This window comes from Polypterus senegalus, chromosome 18, assembly GCF_016835505.1.
Source record: "Polypterus senegalus isolate Bchr_013 chromosome 18, ASM1683550v1, whole genome shotgun sequence".
NCBI lineage: Eukaryota > Metazoa > Chordata > Cladistia > Polypteriformes > Polypteridae > Polypterus > Polypterus senegalus.
This window is the reverse complement of record NC_053171.1, coordinates 85,497,076-85,516,602: the sequence shown is the minus strand read 5'-3', so window position 1 is coordinate 85,516,602 and position 19,527 is coordinate 85,497,076.

Sequence of the window (19,527 nt, the reverse complement as noted above, 5' to 3'; positions counted from 1 at the left end):
ACACAGCTTTGAGATTGTTTCCCCCTTTGAGTGCCAGTATGGATTTAAGCCTCATCTACTCTCGGTGGATTTCGCTGACACAACCATATCTAGTTTTACAGAGCACTTATGCAATTTAAAGAGGAATTGTCAAGTTATTCGGGATAATCTATTCAGGGTGGGAACCTCTGTGAAACATATTTCAGATCCTCTTCTAGACTCTGAGAATCACGTAGCATGGATTTCATTACAAAGCTTCCTCCTTCTTATCAGTATACCACAATTCCGGTGGTCATTGACAGTTGCTCCAAGTGCGTTAATTTTATTCCTTTTTTAAAACTTTCCACAGCAAAGGAATTGGATGATATTTTTATTTAGTACATTTTTCATCTGGGGCGGCATGGTGGCGCAGTGGTAGCGCTGCTGCCTCGCAGTTAGGAGACCCGAGTTCGCTTCCCGGGTCCTCCCTGCGTGGAGTTTGCATGTTCTCCCGTGTCTGTGTGGGTTTCCTCCGGGCGCTCCGGTTTCCTCCCACAATCCAAAGACATGCAGGTTAGGTGGATAGGCGATTTCAAATTGGCCCTAGTGTGTGCTTGGTGTTTGTGTGTGTCCTGCGGTGGGTTGGCACCCTGCCTGGGATTGGTTCCTGTGTTGGCTGGGATTGGCTCCAGCAGACTCCTGTGACCCTGTGTTCGGATTCAGCTGGATGGATGGACATTTTTCATCTTGATGGCTTTCTTTGTTCAATCATTTCTGGTAGGTTCTCATGGAGCAGAAATGCAAATATCGGCAGAATTTCTTTGCAGCCTTTGTCGTTTTTCGCAAAGCGTTCCACTCAGTTGATTGAGCTGCCCTGTAGGACATCGTGAGGGTTTGCAGTATCCCCTCGAGGTTGCTGGATATCATGGCCGGCCTGTACACTGGTACTGTGAATACGGTGCAGAGTGGAGGCAGAACCTGTGTGTTTTTCCCAGTTGATTCTGGGGTTCGTCAGGGGTGTGTTCTTCTCCTACTCTGTTCAATACTTGTATGGACTGGGAATTTGGCATGGTCGTGGGGTCCAGTGGCTGTGGGGCATCTGTTGGTGAAGAAAGATTCATGGATCTTGACTTTGCTGATGATGCTGTGATCTTCACAAAGTCAATGGAGGCTCTGATCGGGGTGCTCGAGAGACTGAGTGAGGAGTCTGAGTGTCTGGGCTTGCAAGTGTCCTGGATTAAAACCAAGAGCCAGGCCTTTAATGACCTCTCAGGCACAGCCATCAGCAGTGTGTCTGTTTGCGGAGAGAGTGTCGACCTTGTCGAGAGGTTTACTTACCTTGGCAGTGACATTCATGTCTCTGGTGACTCTTCCTATGAAGTCAGTAGATGGATTGGGAGAGCATGGGGAGTCATGAAGTCGCTGGATAGGGGTGTGTGGCGCTCCCGATATCTATGCAAAAGGACAAAGGTCCAAGTCTTTAGAGTCCTGGTGCTTCCTGTCTTGCTATATGGTTGCGAGACATGAACGCTATCCATTGACCTGAGATGAAGACTTGACTCCTTCAGTACTGTCTCTCCAGGTAATCCTTAGGTACCGTTGGTTTGACTTTGTGTTGCTCACAGAGTCCCGAATGAGGCACATGACCTGCATTGTGAGGGAGCATCAGTTACGGCACTACGGCCATGTGACACGTTTCTCCAAGGGTGATCCGGCTCATAAGATCCTCATTGTTGGGGGCCCGAGTGGCTGGACCAGGCCAAGGGGTTGCCCACATAACACCTGGCTGCAGCAGATAAAGGGTAATTTCCAGAGGGTGGGACTGGACCGAATGTCTGCCTGGGGAGTTGCCAACCGGGATCCCAAGTTGTTTCATCGTGTAGTAGGTGCGGCAACACATTGTACAAGTGCATGCTCCCCAACTTGACTTGACTTGACTTGACTTGCCATAGTTTATGTCCTGGTCTTGGCATTTTTTGTGCTAAGATTGATTATACTCTGGATCTCAACTCAGGATGTCACCCTGAATCTAATGGGCCATGTTACCTTTAAAGGAATTTGCTGGTTACATACAGAACTTTATCATTCTTGAATTAAAATGTCTCCATTCAATAGATTATATGGGTTTAAGCCTTCACTTTTGGATTTAGGCTTTATTTCTTTGTCATTGCCTAGTTCAGCACAGTATTTTTCTAGATGATGTGACACTTGGAAATTAGTTAGGAAACACCTGAAAACAGTGGAAACATACTGTATGGCAAGCAGCTCTTCACCTCAAACATCATAAAGCTCTTGAGTTTTGGGTCAAGCAAAAGGTGTGGCTTGCTATGCAGGACATCACCCTGTGGGTTCCATTGTGTAAATTGGCTCCATAATTTATTTACCTGAATTCCATTCTGTGTTTCTGTGTCTGTCTGTGTGTCTGTTGTCACACACGTGTGAATAGGAGGCAGCTGAAGGGCTTGGAAAATAATGGTAACACATCTGCCCAGGGGGTGGCGGGGTACACTAACACTCTTTCTAAGTTCCCTGCAGACCTTTCCAGGGAAATCCCACCAGGAACCACTGCCTCGACTCGGGACACGCCACCTCCGGTCCCGGCCCCGAGGATGACATCACTTCCCCCAGACTTCCTATAAAGCCTCACTCCCTTCCTCTGGAATTCAGTTCTGTTTTGGACTCTGTCTTGTAAACATTACTCGCTACCAAGCCTTTTACTTTTGCAGCCAGGAACACATTATACGGTTGGCTGCCCCAAACCTTTACAGTGTCTCAGCTCTCTTTTTGTCACACTGTCCAGTTGCTATGTCTCTGTCATTCCAAAAGATGTGCATCACATTTTTAGAAATAAAGTGCATTGCATTTGTTATCCAATAGATGGTACACCACCACAAACACTGCTTTTGTAAATACCATATCAAACGGCATACAACAGAGACTTGTGCATTACATGGTGCATTGCAAATGTTAACACTCTGATCTACCTCGATTGCTTAGATATCAACCCATCTTGGATGGGTATGAGCTTGTTTCTTATAAACTAGCTGTACCAGCTAATTTCAAAACCCGTCCAATTTTTCACATTTCCTTTGTTCCTTCTAGCCCCTACTTTCAATCTAACTCACCTCCAAATATATGTGTATGGGGAATGTGAATCTGAAGTCTAATGCATGTTGGATTCTTCCCATACAGGCACTGTGTTGGAGTATTTGGTTCATTGGTGTGGTTATGGCCCCAGGAATGTTTCTGGGTGCCATATCTTGATAGGTCTACCCTTAGTCTTTTTGTTATATTTCAGCCAGGGTTGCTCCCCTGGCTGGGGTTCAAATCCTTGTTTAATGTCCTCTTTGTTCATTTTTTTATTCTTTCATTTGTATTAATTTGTTTTCAGCTTATTTGCATTATTCATTGTATTTAATTTTGACTGTGTATCTATGCCTGTGTTCCGTGTTTTGTGTGTGGTTCTCCTAGGAGACGGGGCCACCTGCCCATCATCACATGGCACTGGACTCAGCCCTACAAAGGTGTTGGCAACTCACGGTTCCTTTGTGCTTTTGTGATGTTTTGGGGATTTTTTTACCTTTTCCTTTGTTCTTTGACTTTGCAATCAGATTACTATGCTGGGACTTGGTTCACCTTGGATTGCCTTTTTCTATTAGGCCTAACTATTTTTTGCTTTGTTTTGGCATCACAGAGAGTCCAAAAACATTTTAGTTTTTAGAATTCAAGCTTTGTTAATTTGATTTACTTTTGTTTTATGAAATTTACCACAATGCCATTTTGTTCTTAGCAGGCATCACCATTTTGAAGTTCCATTGCTGTGATGAGGCTACCCATTGCTGGAGAGTGTTGTCATGAAAGTTGCTGTTTAATATATCTCTCTATTATAAAAGAAAATCTTGAGAGAAAACTATTTCCAAGAGATTTTTTCAAGTCCTGCCCTCCTCTTACCATTTTCAACTATTGCCACGGTCCTCTCACCTCTCATTCATGTGAATGCTTTTGTCAGACACAGTTCCTGCGCTCTCAGCTCTTATAAATGTTTACGTTTTCCTCACTTTAAGTTCCCAATAAAAGAAGACTTATTATGTCCAAATTTTATTGAAGAATTTCATCCCGAAGGGTTATCAACAGAAGAAATGAGTACACGGGTAATCATAGCACAGAGAAACGGATGAGGTCAAACGAATTAACGTGAAAATTGTCGATCGGTTACACGGCAAATTGGTTAAATGCGCATCAATAGACTCTGCCGAAACAGGTGGTGGTGAGGGTGTGGATGATGAAAACATCAACTTACAATATCATGAAGAATATCTACAACCGTTAACAATGTCTGGTCTTCCACCAGCCGAATTACTGTTGAAAGAAGGATGTATCGTAATGTTATTGTGTAATTTATGTCTGAGTGATGGGCTATGCAATAGGATAAGATTAGTTGTATTCAAAATTGGTGAACAATTCTGACATGTAAAATTTTAACAGGCAACAAGAAAGGTAATGTAGTACATCTTGCATGGAAAACATTAGACACAAAGGGAGAACTTGATATGCCATTTATATTAAAAAGTTTACAGTTTCCCAGTAGAATAGCTTTTGCTATGACAATTAACAAATCACAGGGACAAACATTCGAAAAAGTCAGTTTATTTATTAGAGAGAAGAAACGATATTCACGCATGGGCAGTTATACGTTGTGTTGTCACGATGTGAGTCCAAACACGGAATCAAAATTCAATGCGATATTGAAGAAAAGTTAATGCCAAATATTGTTTTTATTGAAGTTTTACAGTAAAAGTGTAAGTTTAAAAAGTATTTACGTTTTAATTTCAAAGCCAAACAGAGCAAATATATATAATGCAACAAGTACCTCTATTTCGCCTACCTTTTCTTTCAATTTATTATGTTTTACTATTTTTTACTATGGTTAATTACTCGCTGTAATGTAAAATAGTTAGTTCTATTATGCATATACTGTATAACAATTCCCATGAAAATAACAATCTGTTTAAACTGTACATCCGCTTCCCCATATGCGAGTGGCAGATATGTGTGGATAATGATATGTATATACAGTAAGTGGCTAGCGCATAGCACCCGCTCAGGGGTTGGCGAGTGAAGCAAGCAGATGGCAGAGCACCCTAGTTAGCAAAAGTGAAAACCATAAACCAGAAAGTTCAAGAAAAAACATGACAGTTTTGTTTTGGTTATCCCAAATCTCAGATTCAAGTAACTACATGGTGACAATTTAGAATCTGTCACTTTGATGATAGTTTCTAGGATTATTCTACTAGTGTGGAAGAATAATTTTAGGGTAGCATAGCTTTCATCTTCAAGAAATAGCATAAAGGGGTTAATACATGTCAGAAATCTTTGCAGGCATATCAGGAACATGATAAAGGCCAAGTGAATAACAAAATGTACTGAAAGATGACTAAGAGATGACTAAGAAATCAGCAGATGTCCTGTAAAGAACCAGAATGGACAGTTGTTATGTGCACAGAAATTTCAAGGGTGGTGGCTCAACTCAAAGGTATAAGAAGAACCAGAATATAATATTATAAGCTTTTATTTTATATAAGTCATTTCAGTGTAAACCAACGAACCAACCAGAGTAAATGTATGTATTGATTGACACTGTAAGTAAATTCAGTAGTTTATAAAATGAACCTCTCTTCTTTGTTTCTCTGATCATTCTGACCAGAATGTAATGGACTGCTTCTGAAGAATGCTCCCTCCAAGGCATTTTACTGAGGAGTAATTAAAAGATAGAATGAACAGCTTTTCTCTTGCCTGATTACTGATTTGTCCTGTTAGAGGATGTTTCTTTCTTTAATAAGATGTTACATTTCTACCTCACTTGCAATATCTTGTTTCTTTTGGACAATGGAACCACAAAATGGCTGTGAACACACAAAAAGAAAATGGCATTGCACCATAACAAATGGATAATAAAAATACACCATAACAAATGGATAATAAAAATAAAATGTGTTCAGATAAAAAAAATACAACAAAACCAAAATGAATTTGTAATCGTTATTGTTTAAAACTATAGTGCCATTCAATTAAAAGACAGTAAACATGTCTTGATTTACAGTTAGTTAAATGACTTACTCCTAATCACACCATGAATTAGAATGAGGACCATGGCACATATTGTTGGAAGTTTTCAGAGACACCACATTTTTGCAATGAATATAAACAAAACTGTTAAGTGAAAAAAAAAAAACATTTCTTTTGGTATAGTGTTCATTCAGCTCTACCTGCTACCATCCTTCACTAAACATCAAAGGCTAGTTTGAGATTGCTCAATTAGAGACAGCAGTAAAGATTAATAATATTCAGTGTATCACCGTGGTCTGTGTATTTAATACATTTTGCACTCACATAAATACAGTAGCCTGCTTATGAAACATTTTTTCATAGTCAATATACCTTTTCATTTCTGATTATTATTATTATTATTATTATTATAATCACTATGTTATGCATTGTTTCCTTTTTGTTAGGAATTGCTTAAATATGTGAAACGGCATTTCTTGGGCTTTGCCAGGAGAAACATTAAAAAGTTTTCATATATTCCCAAGATTTCTGAAATTGGATTTGTTAGGCTCCTACTTTAATACGGATTGGTTTATTATGCTAAAACAATATTATCATAAAGTTAACAAAAGTGTTACTATGTTCTGGCATTTTGAGAACAAAAAACAAGAAATCGACAACAGAAACACAAAACTCAGTTTACAGCATTCCGTGCAGCTCTTGCCCAGCGGTACACATAAGACAAACTTCAAAAAGAATCGCAGAACGTATACAAGAACATCACAACGCCGTCAGAAGAAAGGACACACGATCGGGACATACATTTAACTGGGACAATGTACAAGTAAGATTCAAGGCCAGTACTAAAAGTGCCAGAGAGCTGGCCGAATCCTGGTTATCAAATGAGAATGCCATCAACAGACACTTGGACATAAATCCAGCATATGCAAACTTAAGAAGAACATGTTCATAATAAATAAAACTTTACAACCAATAGCCCACTCTCCCCCAATCACACTGACTTAGCCTGCCCCCACCTCCCCACCCACACGTAATTTTGTTCTATATATTGCCTTTGATTCTTGTAAGTCTAAGCATTATCCTCTGATGAAGGTCCCTGGCAGGACTGAAAGCTCAGGAATAAAAACTACTTAATGATACGTGATTCATTTTCTCCCTTTGTGGATCTCCAGCTGCAAATATGCAAACCATATCACAGACCTTCTCTTCCATATATATATATATATATATACTGAGTGTACTTTATACATAAAATATATGTTGTCGTACCTTTCATAACTGAATAACAATTCAATACAGTTATGGTCACTACAGTATTTGGATTTTATAATCTTCATGTGGGAAAAGGCTGACTCGCATGAATAGTAGTAGAATAATGCAGTCAAGGAGGTAGTACATTTCCTCATGTTTGGGTACTTTCCCTCTGTGAGTAAGTTCCAAAACTGTCCAAGAGCCCCAAACTTCAGCTGAATGTCATCCTCTAGTGTCAAAATCTCATCCTCCACTGTAGAGGACTTTTAGGTGAGACAGTGTTGCAATTTTTGATGTGGGTGAATCACCCTCAACATCTTCTCTAAATGGATAGCACTTAAATGTAGCGATTGGCTCAAGTAAAGCTGAGTCTTGAAACCGTCTGTCAAAGTCTGACAAGTCAAGTCAAGTTGCGCACACGCCTTCCATTGCGTCTCCAGCTCTGACCTGAGGTTTTGGATATTCCCCAAATCAAGGCACTGCAGCTTTGAGGACAGATGTTGCTTTTTTCGTTTGAAAGCATTAACTGAGCTAATCATATTGACCATATTGGTTTTCTTTTTTCCTTGCAGCTGTAAATTAAGCTCATTCAACATGTTGGTCAGATCGGAAAAAAAATGTCAAGTCTAGTGGCCATTGATCGTTATTAAATTGCTTGTATTCTGCATGTTTAATGACAAGGAGAAACTCTTTTTTCTCTGGCGAGGGGGTCTTGAAATCTCAGCAGGAATTTCTCCCTAACCATCTGTCTCAACGAAGGCATCTTTTTAGCATCTCTCCATCTTGGAAGGACTTCTTATGCTTAATAATCGAGTGACTCACCCAGACCGATACTTCGGTGTGTCTGGCTTTGCTTTTGAATTAACTGTGATTCTAGTTCCCTCTCCTTTCTCTTTCTCAGATCGCTTTTTGGAAGGACGTCAGTTTCGTAGTTTTTATGAACAGTTCGAAAGTGCCTTTCCACATTTTCTGTCTTTGGAATAGCAATGATAGATTGACAGATCAGACAAACGCACTTCGATTGTTACATTGTGAGAAAAAAAATCCTCTTCCAATTCCACATCCAGCCCATACCCTCCCCGAACTATTTTTTTTAAACCCCTTCTTTAGTCGATATAAATTGGATGGCTAACTAGATCACAATCGAAGTTTTGCAGTAGCTCGCGCGTTTGATCGTGTATGCAGGATGACAAGTGTGTTAGAAGAGAAGAGATCTCAGACTGGCCGCCCTGTATGTCAATCAAGTGGAAAATGCCATAGGGAGGATATATGATAGACTAACGTTTAAAAATTTTTTTTAATGCAATGCTATCTACCTGCACTACCTTTGCGATCTACCGGTCGATCGCGACCCCTGCTGTAAGTGGTACAAGCGTCTGATAACATGGTTCCCAGCATTGAACCTGGGCCATCTGCAGAGCTAATGCTCCCTCCTTGACACATCAATGTATATATAGAAAAAGAGTTGGTTATGGAAGCATTTATTATATGAGGGAGAAGTAGGAGAAACATAGTTAACAACCCTGGTATTTGCTGACCATCAGATTACAGTGGCACCTTCAGGGACAGGCTTATGAAGAGGAATGGACAAAATTGCTTGGACATCAACTAAGTATGGAACTTGAATTAATATCAACCAAAGTGATAATACTGGGCAAAAAGTTGGGTGGTCAAAGGGGAAACAAAGATTTGATGGAGAAGTCAAGCTTTTTGGCTATTTGGAAACCTAGTAGCAGGAAATTGTAAATAACAGTGAGGGATTAATGGGAATGCTAAGAAAATCATAAAAGAGAGAAACAGATGAGAGATAATTTTACAGTAGTAACAATATGAAGAACATGATGATCAGGACATTGCTGTGGTGCATAGTCCTTTATGGGTTGAATAAAGTACATGGACATTATGGAATGAAGACACTTAACAGTGAAAGCATTTAAAATGTTGCAATGGCAGAACATTAACCAGATGGGAAATCATACAAAGTACTGTGAAGTACTGGAGATTTCCTACCGAGGATGATCACTTGTCAGTATTTTTAGGATGAGACATTAAAGGATTACACACATTCTGCGGCAAGATTCTCTTTTTAAAGCAGTTATGATAGACCAAAAAAATAATGATATAGAAAGAAAGATATATAGAATAGAATGGAAGTGTGAAATAAATAGATTTGAGACATACTGTAAATCAGAGCCTGAGGAAAGCAAAGAAACTAGCAGAAAAAGAAGAATAAATGGAGCGTATTAATTATTTGTTGCTCTGACAGTCTTATTGTTGCCTTTTGCTAGGTAAACTTGCTCCTTATCACTTTAATTCATGTATTGGTTTGGATTTTTTACTGCTGGGGTTTATTCAGTCAAAATCTGTTCTACTCATTCCTATCACCTGACTAAGCTCAGTTATCAGAAATTAGATTTCATCTCAGGATTGCTGGTTTGCTTGTTTATTAACATATAAAGATTTGAGCAATGCAAGATGATCTTGAGTGCTGGAGAGATTATGTCTTACAATAAGCCTGTAAATGCCTGAGAATTTAGCAGGAAGAGCTGAATGCTTTAGAAGAGAAATGGGAAATCATTACTGCACTGTTCAGTTTATTATAAACATGGCCAGTTAACGCGAAAAGTGGCAAAGAAAATGCTTTACATGCTCTAGATAGATAGATAGATAGATAGATAGATAGATAGATAGATAGATAGATAGATAGATAGATACGTTATTAATCCCCAGTGGGAATTCCCATACTCCAGCAGCAGCATACTGATAAAAAAACAATATCAAATTAAAGAGTGATAAAAGTGCAGGTATAACAGACAATAATTTTGTATAATGTTAATGTTTACCCGCCCCCCCCGGGAATTGAAAAAGTCACATAGTGTAGGGTCTCCTCAGTCTGTCAGTGGAGCAGGACGGTGACAGTAGTCTGTCGCTGAAGCTGCTCCTCTGTCTGGAGATGATCCTGTTCAGTGGATGCAGTGGATTCTCCATGATTGGCAGGAGTCTGCTCAGCGCCCGTCGCTCTGCCACAGATGTCAAACTGTCCAGCTTAATTCCTACAATAGAGCCTGCCTTCCTCACCAGTTTGTCCAGGCGTGAGGCGTCCCTCTCCTTTATGCTGCCTCCCCAGCACACCACCGCGTAGAAGAGGGCGCTCGCCACAACCATCTGATAGAACATCTGCAGCATCTTATTGCAGATGTTGAAAGACGCCAGCCTTGCTCTAGTGGCATCCTTTTTATTTTGTGTTGTTCTATTAGCAGGATACATGCATCTGATTGCTGATTAGAACATGCTACATTTCTGTTGCAGCTGGAGTCTGTCCCAACATCATTAAGTGTAAGTGAACAACCAACCCTATATGTCAGTCCATTGCAAGGCACACTGATGAAAAGCTGTTCCAAGTAAGAGAGCGACACTAATCTAAACAACAGAATACTCAAAGCAAACCTTGAGAACATGGAAAGAACAGACAAGGCTCACACAGGCAATTAACAGGCTACCAGTGGAGCCAGTGCCAGTGCAAGGTTATCTTATGCCCCAAGGCCAAGCTTATTAGTACGACAACTAGCTAACCCGTGCAGCTGTTTTTTTTCTCCCCACTTATGATCTGCACCCTTGGCAAATGCCTAATTCACTTTAATGATGGTACCAGCCCTGAGTGGAGCCCAGGTAAGCCAACCAATGGTTTAATTTCATTCATCCATTGTCCAATCCACTATATCCTAACTACAGGATCACAGGGGTCTGCTGGAACCAATCCCAGCCAACACAGGGTGCAAGGCAGGAAACAAACCCCGTGAAGGGTGCCAGCCACTGCAGGGCACACATGCACACACACACTAGGGACAATTTAGAATCGCCAATGCACCTAACCTGCATGTCTTTGGACTGTGGGAGGAAACCCATGCAGACACGAGGAGAACATGCAAACTCCATGCAGGGAGGACCTGGGAAGCGAACCCAGGTCTGCTAACTGCGAGGCAGCAGCGCTACCCACTGCACCACCGTGCCACCCTGGCTTAATTTCCTCATGTTTATTATTATTTTTTTTAATGTCTTATCAATACAAACTAGACAAATAAATCATAGAATGAATGTATCAAGTTATTATGCTATCAGGTTTTTCGGTATGCAAAGTGGAAGAAACTGCCCATCCTCAGGGTTACAGCAGATAATCTGGCCTTCATTTATGTCTGTTGAATTTAACTAAACATAATTAAAACCAAATAATGAACCAACATATAGTCATTTAATAAACATGTTGAAAATAACATGTGCAGTGTTAGCATTTTATTCCCTTGCTCTGCCTTTTGGTTTTTGTTGCGGCTCTAACATTGTGTACCATTCGCTTGATTACTTGCCTCACAGTGTATGACTAGTGGAATATTCTGTGACAACTTTTGTATTGTAAAATTCTTTGACAAATAACTCTTACTTATATGTTCCTTATGCCTCTCCTTCCATCAGCTTCTGTTTGATCTGCTCTCTTTTAATGATACGTGCAGTCTGCAGACCCTGATGAGCACTGCTTCATTCACAGTCTTTGCAACATGACTATTTCATCAGAAAATCCACAGATAGTTTGATAAGTTCAGGGGCAACCACCTCTGTGCTAACACATCCAAAAAACACAGTTTTCATAGCTAAGATTAAAAGCAACCATTTTATGAGTAGAGTATCAGGATCGTAATGTAGAAAAGTAATTTGAATTTAATACAAATTAACAATTCAGTTTTTCTCAAAGGCGTATACCATTTGCTAAATGTATGTGTGCAGCATTTATTTGACTGTATGCCGTGTCCAAGGCATGTGCTATTCATTCATTCAGTTTTCATAACCACTTATGCAATTCAGGATTTTAGCCATCCAGAGCTTATCCTGACATTACTGAACACTATAAATCAACAAGGGTGGCACGGTGGTGCAGTGGGTAGCTTCCCGGGTCCTCCCTGTGTGGAGTTTACATGTTCTCCCCGTGTCTGTGTGAGTTTCCTCCGGGTGCTCCGGTTTCTGCCCACAGTCCATAGACATGCAGTTTAGATGCATTGGTGATTCTGAATTGATGCTTGGTGTGTGGGTGTATGTGTGGATGTGTGTATGTGTGCACGCCCTGTGGTGAGCTGGAGCCCTGCCCAGGGTTTGTTTCCTGCCTTTTGCCATGTGTTGGCTGGGATTGGCTCCAGCAGACTCCCATGACCTTGTAGTAAGGATATAGCGTGTTGGATAATGAATGGATGGATGGATAAATCAGCTCTGGGCAGGGTGTAAATCTATACAAGGTCACACTCACATACATGTGTATGCCAACGGAAAGTTCACTTATTGCCTGTGTTTCCTAAGATTGGTAGAAATATAGATTTTTATTACTTCAGAGTTAAACTGTATACCAGGTAAATGATTTAATGCATGAATGTGTTAAAAGGCAAAGAGCAGTACTAAACGTTGACTCACAACGTATTGTGGGGAGTAGCAGTAAAACAATTTATGTTTTTGTTTATTCATAAATGGATTGGACATTGCTACCGTAGCAATGCAGGAGTGATTCATTGGGTCTTCAAAATAAGTTGAGACTTTATATGTTAAGAAGTTAGGCCAGTAGGCAGAGCCAGCTCAAGCATTTTTACTACCATAGGTCAAGCATTACATTTGCCCACCATCACCTTTGCTTTGAGTTGAATCATCACTGCCAGACCTGTACACAGAAACCTGGAGACATGAGAAAGAAGCCATGATTGGTGAGAGTGAAATATGGAGGGTCTGAATACAAAACAGTGAATTTACAATTTGAGAACACATGTAGGAATTGTGCTATATTAGCAGACTTTATTTGTTTAATTTTTTTGCATTTAACACGTTTGTAATAAAATATTTATGTACAAAAAACCTCACATAATCAAATTATCACTTGTGGTCCAACAGGGGGCACCAGACAGCCCCAACCCCTAAACACCAATGCTCAAACAAGTCCTGAGTATAACACAGAGGGTTTTATTTTTAAAGAAATACCTCAAAACAGTAATTAAATGCATAATTCTTCACTCTCCTCCACTGCCTGTCTCCTCTCCCGGCTCTGACTCACCTGGACAAGGCAGTGAGGTTTCTTTTATTGAAAACCCGGGGGTACTTCCTGTGCCAGAGCTTTACCCGTTTGAAGCACTTCTGGGCCATATGGAAGTCCCAAACAGTTGGGAGTGTAACTCCCTGCAGCATCCCTTAGCAGCACCCATGGACCCCAATATCGTACTACAAATCCCAGAAATTCTTGTGGGTGTCCAAATGGGTACCAAAGCCTCCCCCAATCTCTCAGTAATTTTCCCCTCCTGGCCAGTTAAGTAACTGCCACCAATCCTGGCAGGGATTCCAGTCCATACATACCCTTAATTACATTGAGCCTAGTGGGGCAGGGCTGTTAGTTCTGCAACGTTTCCAGTTCCCCAAGTCGAATTACGCAAGCCAAAGTGTCCATCAGGCCTATGGGGAACAGAAAAATCAACACCAGTAATGGCATGGCCTGCCAGCTCATAGTGGAGACCTGTACAGGCATTGCCTCCATCGATGTCCCAGTCCTTGACATTGAAAACACTGTTGTCTTGTAGAATGTTTTGTTGTGTGGGTCTGGAAACAGTAGATTTATTTCTCTGTCCTCTATCTTTTTTCGTACTCCCTCTCATGATGTTATATTCAGGACCTACAAGACGGAGGTGACATTTACACTTAACCCCTATGTTCTCTTGTAAATTTGTCAGGGAAACCTGATATCTTGATGGGGTTTTCCTTTCTGGTTTGCAATACAAGGATGGTCTGGGACACTCTGTAGGTAAGAGATGAGTCCCTTACTGTCTGTATTGCTTCAGTTTCTTTCTCCTGTTCTGTAGGACTCTAAAATATCTTGGACACTGGCCCTTTTATTCTGTACTCCTTTTCTTTTTCCCTTTTCTTTACACTTAATCTATAACTACATTTTGTAGCTCTCTACTTAAACCACCAGCACAACAGGCAGCTTATGATGATGGTGACAATATAGTTATAATCCTACCAAGGTAGATCAATAAACATATATATTTCATTTAGGTTACTGAAATAAATTGATAGGCTTAATATAATCACAAAATGCAATGACAATGAAGTACAAAGATTATCTTTAGTTATCCATGATTCCTACTTACTGTATCCTCATTAATGTATGCAAATAATGCAGTATAACTGTCCAATCAATGCAAAACCTGAAGGGATTTTCCATGTGCTTAGTGCTGCAGGGACCTCCCCTCACCCTGAACTGAATAAGCAGTCTGCAAGCCGATGGATCAATAATCAAAGCTGAAACAATGATTGGTTAAAAGTACATCACCACAATATTATAACCATTACAACAGCATGGGAATGGAATAACACCAAGGAAGTCACAGATATAAAACTTATTCTGCTTATTAAACAATTAAATCCAGAAATAATCATCAAAAAGAGAGAGACAATGAACTTTTACACAGTACCTCAGGCAGTTTTGATGATTGAAGCATAGTTAACACCTGTTTCTTGTTCAAAAAAGGTGCTTTAATAAACATAAGCTACTCTCCATAGAAATCTATTTAATGTCAATACCTTGTAAATGCACCCTCCTGCCTCCCGTAGTTGCAACAACTCTTGTAAATGGAGTGTCAGCATGTTTTATCATGCATTGTGTGGCAGTCGGGGTCACTAGTGCTCCCTTGAACCCTCAGGGATGACTCCAAACACCAGGTAAAAGTCCAATACTTTTTATTTTTTCCCACAGTGCACCAAGCACCTTCCACACTACTGATAAATAAACTCTTTAAACAACTATTAAACTCTCCTCCTCGCCCAGACACTTTGCTCGTCCACCTCCCAGCACAGCTCAGTGTCTGGACTGAGGCACCGTCCTTTTATAGCCCCTGACCCGGAGGTGTTTCTGTCCCATCAATCCATAGTTCCTAATTCCTTCCGGGTCAGGGCAGTCAGTCCTTTTATTCAACCCGGGAGCACGTCGTCCTTCCTGTCACATGACTATGACGTACTCCCGGGTTATAGGGCACAAAAGAGCCCATAAGCCCCCCCACAGCGACTCCTGGTGGTCCCCAAGGTATCCAGCAGGGCTGTGTATAAATATTACAAAGTCCATGAGGCCCTGCTGGACCACGGGGCACTATCCTGCTGTCGGGAGGGCTCCTCCTGGCAGCCTGGGGGTGAGGACCGGCATGAGAAGCCGGCAGTCCTCCACAATTGCTACAACTGAAAATTTAGTCCTGTCCTCTGTTGAGTACATTTTGAAATGTATCAGCGACTGCAGGACCTCCAGTGTGGATGAACCTGTCAGATTTCACTCTGTCAACCTGCTTGTCATTTCCTGTCTTGAAACTCAATAATAGAAAGAGGGCACTCCATTCTGCTGCCCCTTTGAAGTGTGAAAGATGATCACTAGATAAGATATGGAATGCTGAAATGAAGGCGGTCTTTGTTTTTTTTTTTTTTTCTTTTTAAAGTGTTAAAATTTAAAAGCATTTTTGGAAATGTCAAGTTGACATTCTATATAACACAATAAATTAATTACATTTGTAGTTTATTGTGTTGATAAAAAATTTTTTTTATGAATACTTTGAAATCACTTCATCACTTCACAACACCTTCTGACTCTCAAGTACAAGAAAACCCCTACATATGATGTATTGTTTGATGCATCTTGATGTCTACTTATGCAAGACATCAAGCTTTTTGGGGTTCCCCTAAAAAAAAAAAAAAAACAACTAATTTTTAGGCCATTTTTGGACCATATGCTGTGCAGTACATTATACCCTTATGATAAAGAGCAAACCATTAGGTGGTTTTGGCAAAAATGATCGGAAGGACTGGAAATAATGCATTCCACATTAACAGACGCTAAGAGTTCCCCCCTAATGGGATATGTGGGGTCAAAGTTACTCCTTTTTACAAAAGTGAAGATTGGTTATATAGACATGTAGAGTGCCGTTCTATGCTATTGCGATGTTTTGCTGATTACAAATACGATATTTTTGATATTTGATTCTTTACCGATAGTCCTAGCCCTCTAAGGGCATCTCCAAAAGGCTTAAAAATGACAAATTTCAAACACAAGCATGTGAGGTATCATTTTAGACTATTTCAAAGTCAGTGATTATGAATATGATGTTATTTGTGACCCTTTAATATAGGGATCTAGCCCTCTGTGGATCTCTATCAGATGGTTAAAAATTACACACTGCTATTAAAGTCAATAATGTTTCGACTTTAAACATGTAAACTGAAGCACACATTTTAATATTTCAAATATCTTATTATGTACTTCTATCTCATGAAGTAAATCATTACATTTCTTATTGACATTGGCCAACTCTGACATTCTCAAAATGAACATTCAACCCATTCCATCAGTCCAATTGGGGCACTAATAGGCCATTTTTGGATTTTGCCTTTGCCTCCTCCCTTGGTTATCTTTAGTTTTTCAAGTTTAACATATTTGTGTATGACCATCTGCCTGCCGACTTTTGACTAACCCTTTGGATCACGGGCTTACCAATGAATATTGTGGCTTTGTTTTATCACAGTATGCCTATTTTATTACTGTCTTATTCAGAGAGGCATACCAATCTAGCTTAGTGCAGTCAGGTATGCTTTACATGGTGGTGTGCCACATTGCAGTCCGTCATCTTGGCTTTTCCTATGGACTGAACTGCACATAATTTCATTTCTGTGGGCATATCAGATCAACATGTGGCAGACACCTGGAGAAAAATCTACAGCGACAACCGTGGTGCAGGATTCAAATTCACATTGCTGGATCCATGAGGCAGTGCCACTTAGCACTGCACCACTGTTTTGCTTCACCATTATATTAGATTAGATTATGCACCCTAGTTTGCCCATCCTGTAAATACAGTACTACACCATAGAATACCTTCACACCTCCCACAGCCTAGACCTCTCTTCATTCTGATCATGGTAGTAATATGCTGGAAAAGTATTTTGCAAAGATCCTTCACTCAAGAACATGCTACAGAATAGTCAGGAATATCAACAAAATTGCTACATGGAAATTGTTACAGTATGTGTCTTATAGTTACTTATGGAACAGTGGACCAGCTCTTCACCCTTAGCAGAGTTCTGGAGGGTGCATGGGAGTTTGCCCGACCGGTCTACATGTGTTTTGTGGACTTGGAAAAGGCATTCGACCGTGTTCCTCGGGGAATCCTGTGGGGGGTGCTCCGGGAGTATGGGGTACCAGACCCCCTGATAAGAGCTGTTCGGTCTCTGTACAACCGGTGTCAGAGCTTGGTCCGCATTGCCGGCAGTAAGTCGAGCCCGTTTCCAGTGAGAGTTGGACTCCGCCAGGGCTGCCCTTTGTCACCGATTCTGTTCATAACTTTTATGGACAGAATTTCTAGGCGCAGCCAGGGTGTTGAAGGGGTCCGGTTTAGTGGACTCAGGATTGGGTCACTGCTTTTTGCAGATGATGTTGTCCTGTTTGCTTCATCAGGCCGTGATCTTCAGCTCTCTCTGGATCGGTTCGCAGCTGAGTGTGAAGCGGCTGGGATGAGAATCAGCACCTCCAAATCCGAGCATGGTCCTCAGCGGAAAAGGGTGGAGTGCCCTCTCAGGGTTGGGGAGAGATCCTGCCCCAAGTGGAGGAGTTCAAGTATCTCGGGTCTTGTTCACGAGTGAGGGAAGAATGGAGCGTGAGATCGACAGGCGGATCGGTGCGGCATCTGCAGTGATGCGGGCTCTGCATCGGTCTGTCGTGGTGAAAAAGAGCTGAGCCGTAAGGCAAAGCTCTCAATTTACCAGTCGATCTACCTTCCTACCCTCACCTATGGTCATGAGCTATGGGTAGTGACCGAAAGAACGAGATCGCGAATACAAGCGGCTGAAATGAGTTTCCTCCGCAGGGTGTCTGGGCTTTCCCTTAAAGATAGGGTGAGAAGCTCAGTCATCCGGGAGGGGCTCAGAGTAGAGCCGCTGCTCCTCCGCATCGAGAGGAGTCAGATGAGGTGGCTCGGGCATCTGATCAGGATGCCTCCTAGACGCCTCCCTGGTGAGGTGTTCCGGGCACGTCCAACCGGGAGGAGGCCCCGGGGAAGACCCAGGACACGCTGGAGGGACTATGTCTCCCGGCTGGCCTGGGAACGCCTTGGGATTCTCCCGAAGAGCTGGAAGAAGTGGCCGGGGAGAGGAAAGTCTGGGCCTCTCTGCTTAAGCTGCTGCCCCCGCGACCCGACCTCGGATAAGCGGAAGAGAATGGATGGATGGATGGATGGATGGTGTCTTACAGTACTTCCCATTACTAGTACTGAATCAAAGTCAAAGTCGCCAAACAAAGCACAAGTCAAAATGGATTTTCTTTTCATTATTACCTTTTTCTTTCCTTATGTTGATTGAATGCTACTCTATAAGGAAGTTTTTCCTTTGAGTGGTCAAAGTTTACTGAAATAATGATGTAGGTCAGTACCAAAAGAGAATCCATCCATCCATTACCCAACCCGCTATATCCCAACTAGAGGGTCACAGGGGTCTGCTGGAGCCAGTCCCAGCCAACACAGGGCACAAGGCAGGAAACAAACCCCAGGCAGGGTGCCTGCCCACCGCAGCAAATGCAATATTATTATTTCTTTTTCATTTCAAATATAACTTTAAAATTATACAGTAAGTGTCTGGAAAAGTACTTATGGTTAACTCACATATGTCTTTTTGGATTTTAGTGGTCCTTGGCCTTTTGAATTTACACCTATACACTGTACACACTACTGGGCCATTTGAACATTGTTACCATTAGCTTTACACCTCACAATTTTGAAGCAAATGAATGAAAGTGAGTCATGTAAGTGCAGCTTTACAATAGATAAGAAAACAAGAGCAGACAAATTGTTGGAAAAGACACAAATGCTAAGACTCTTTTTCATAAGCAAATTTGAAAGCAAGCTTGCTGGCTATGACAATGTTGGTGGAGCAGCCCACAAACCAGCCAGGCATTTACAACAAGTAGCTAATGCTGGCCCTGTCATTGTCTAATTAATCATCTCTGACGTCCATGCAGCAGTTGGGGTCAAAAATTGAAGCACCTACTGTACTTCCAGTGATAAAGCTGATTTACCAGAAACCATGTATGATGAGGAGGATGCCTTCAAAGTAACATTTAAACACAACATCCAATGATGTTACATGCCTCCTGTTTTGTTTGACAACAAAATTCCTAATTTTGTTAGAAGCTTTTCCATAATTGATTAA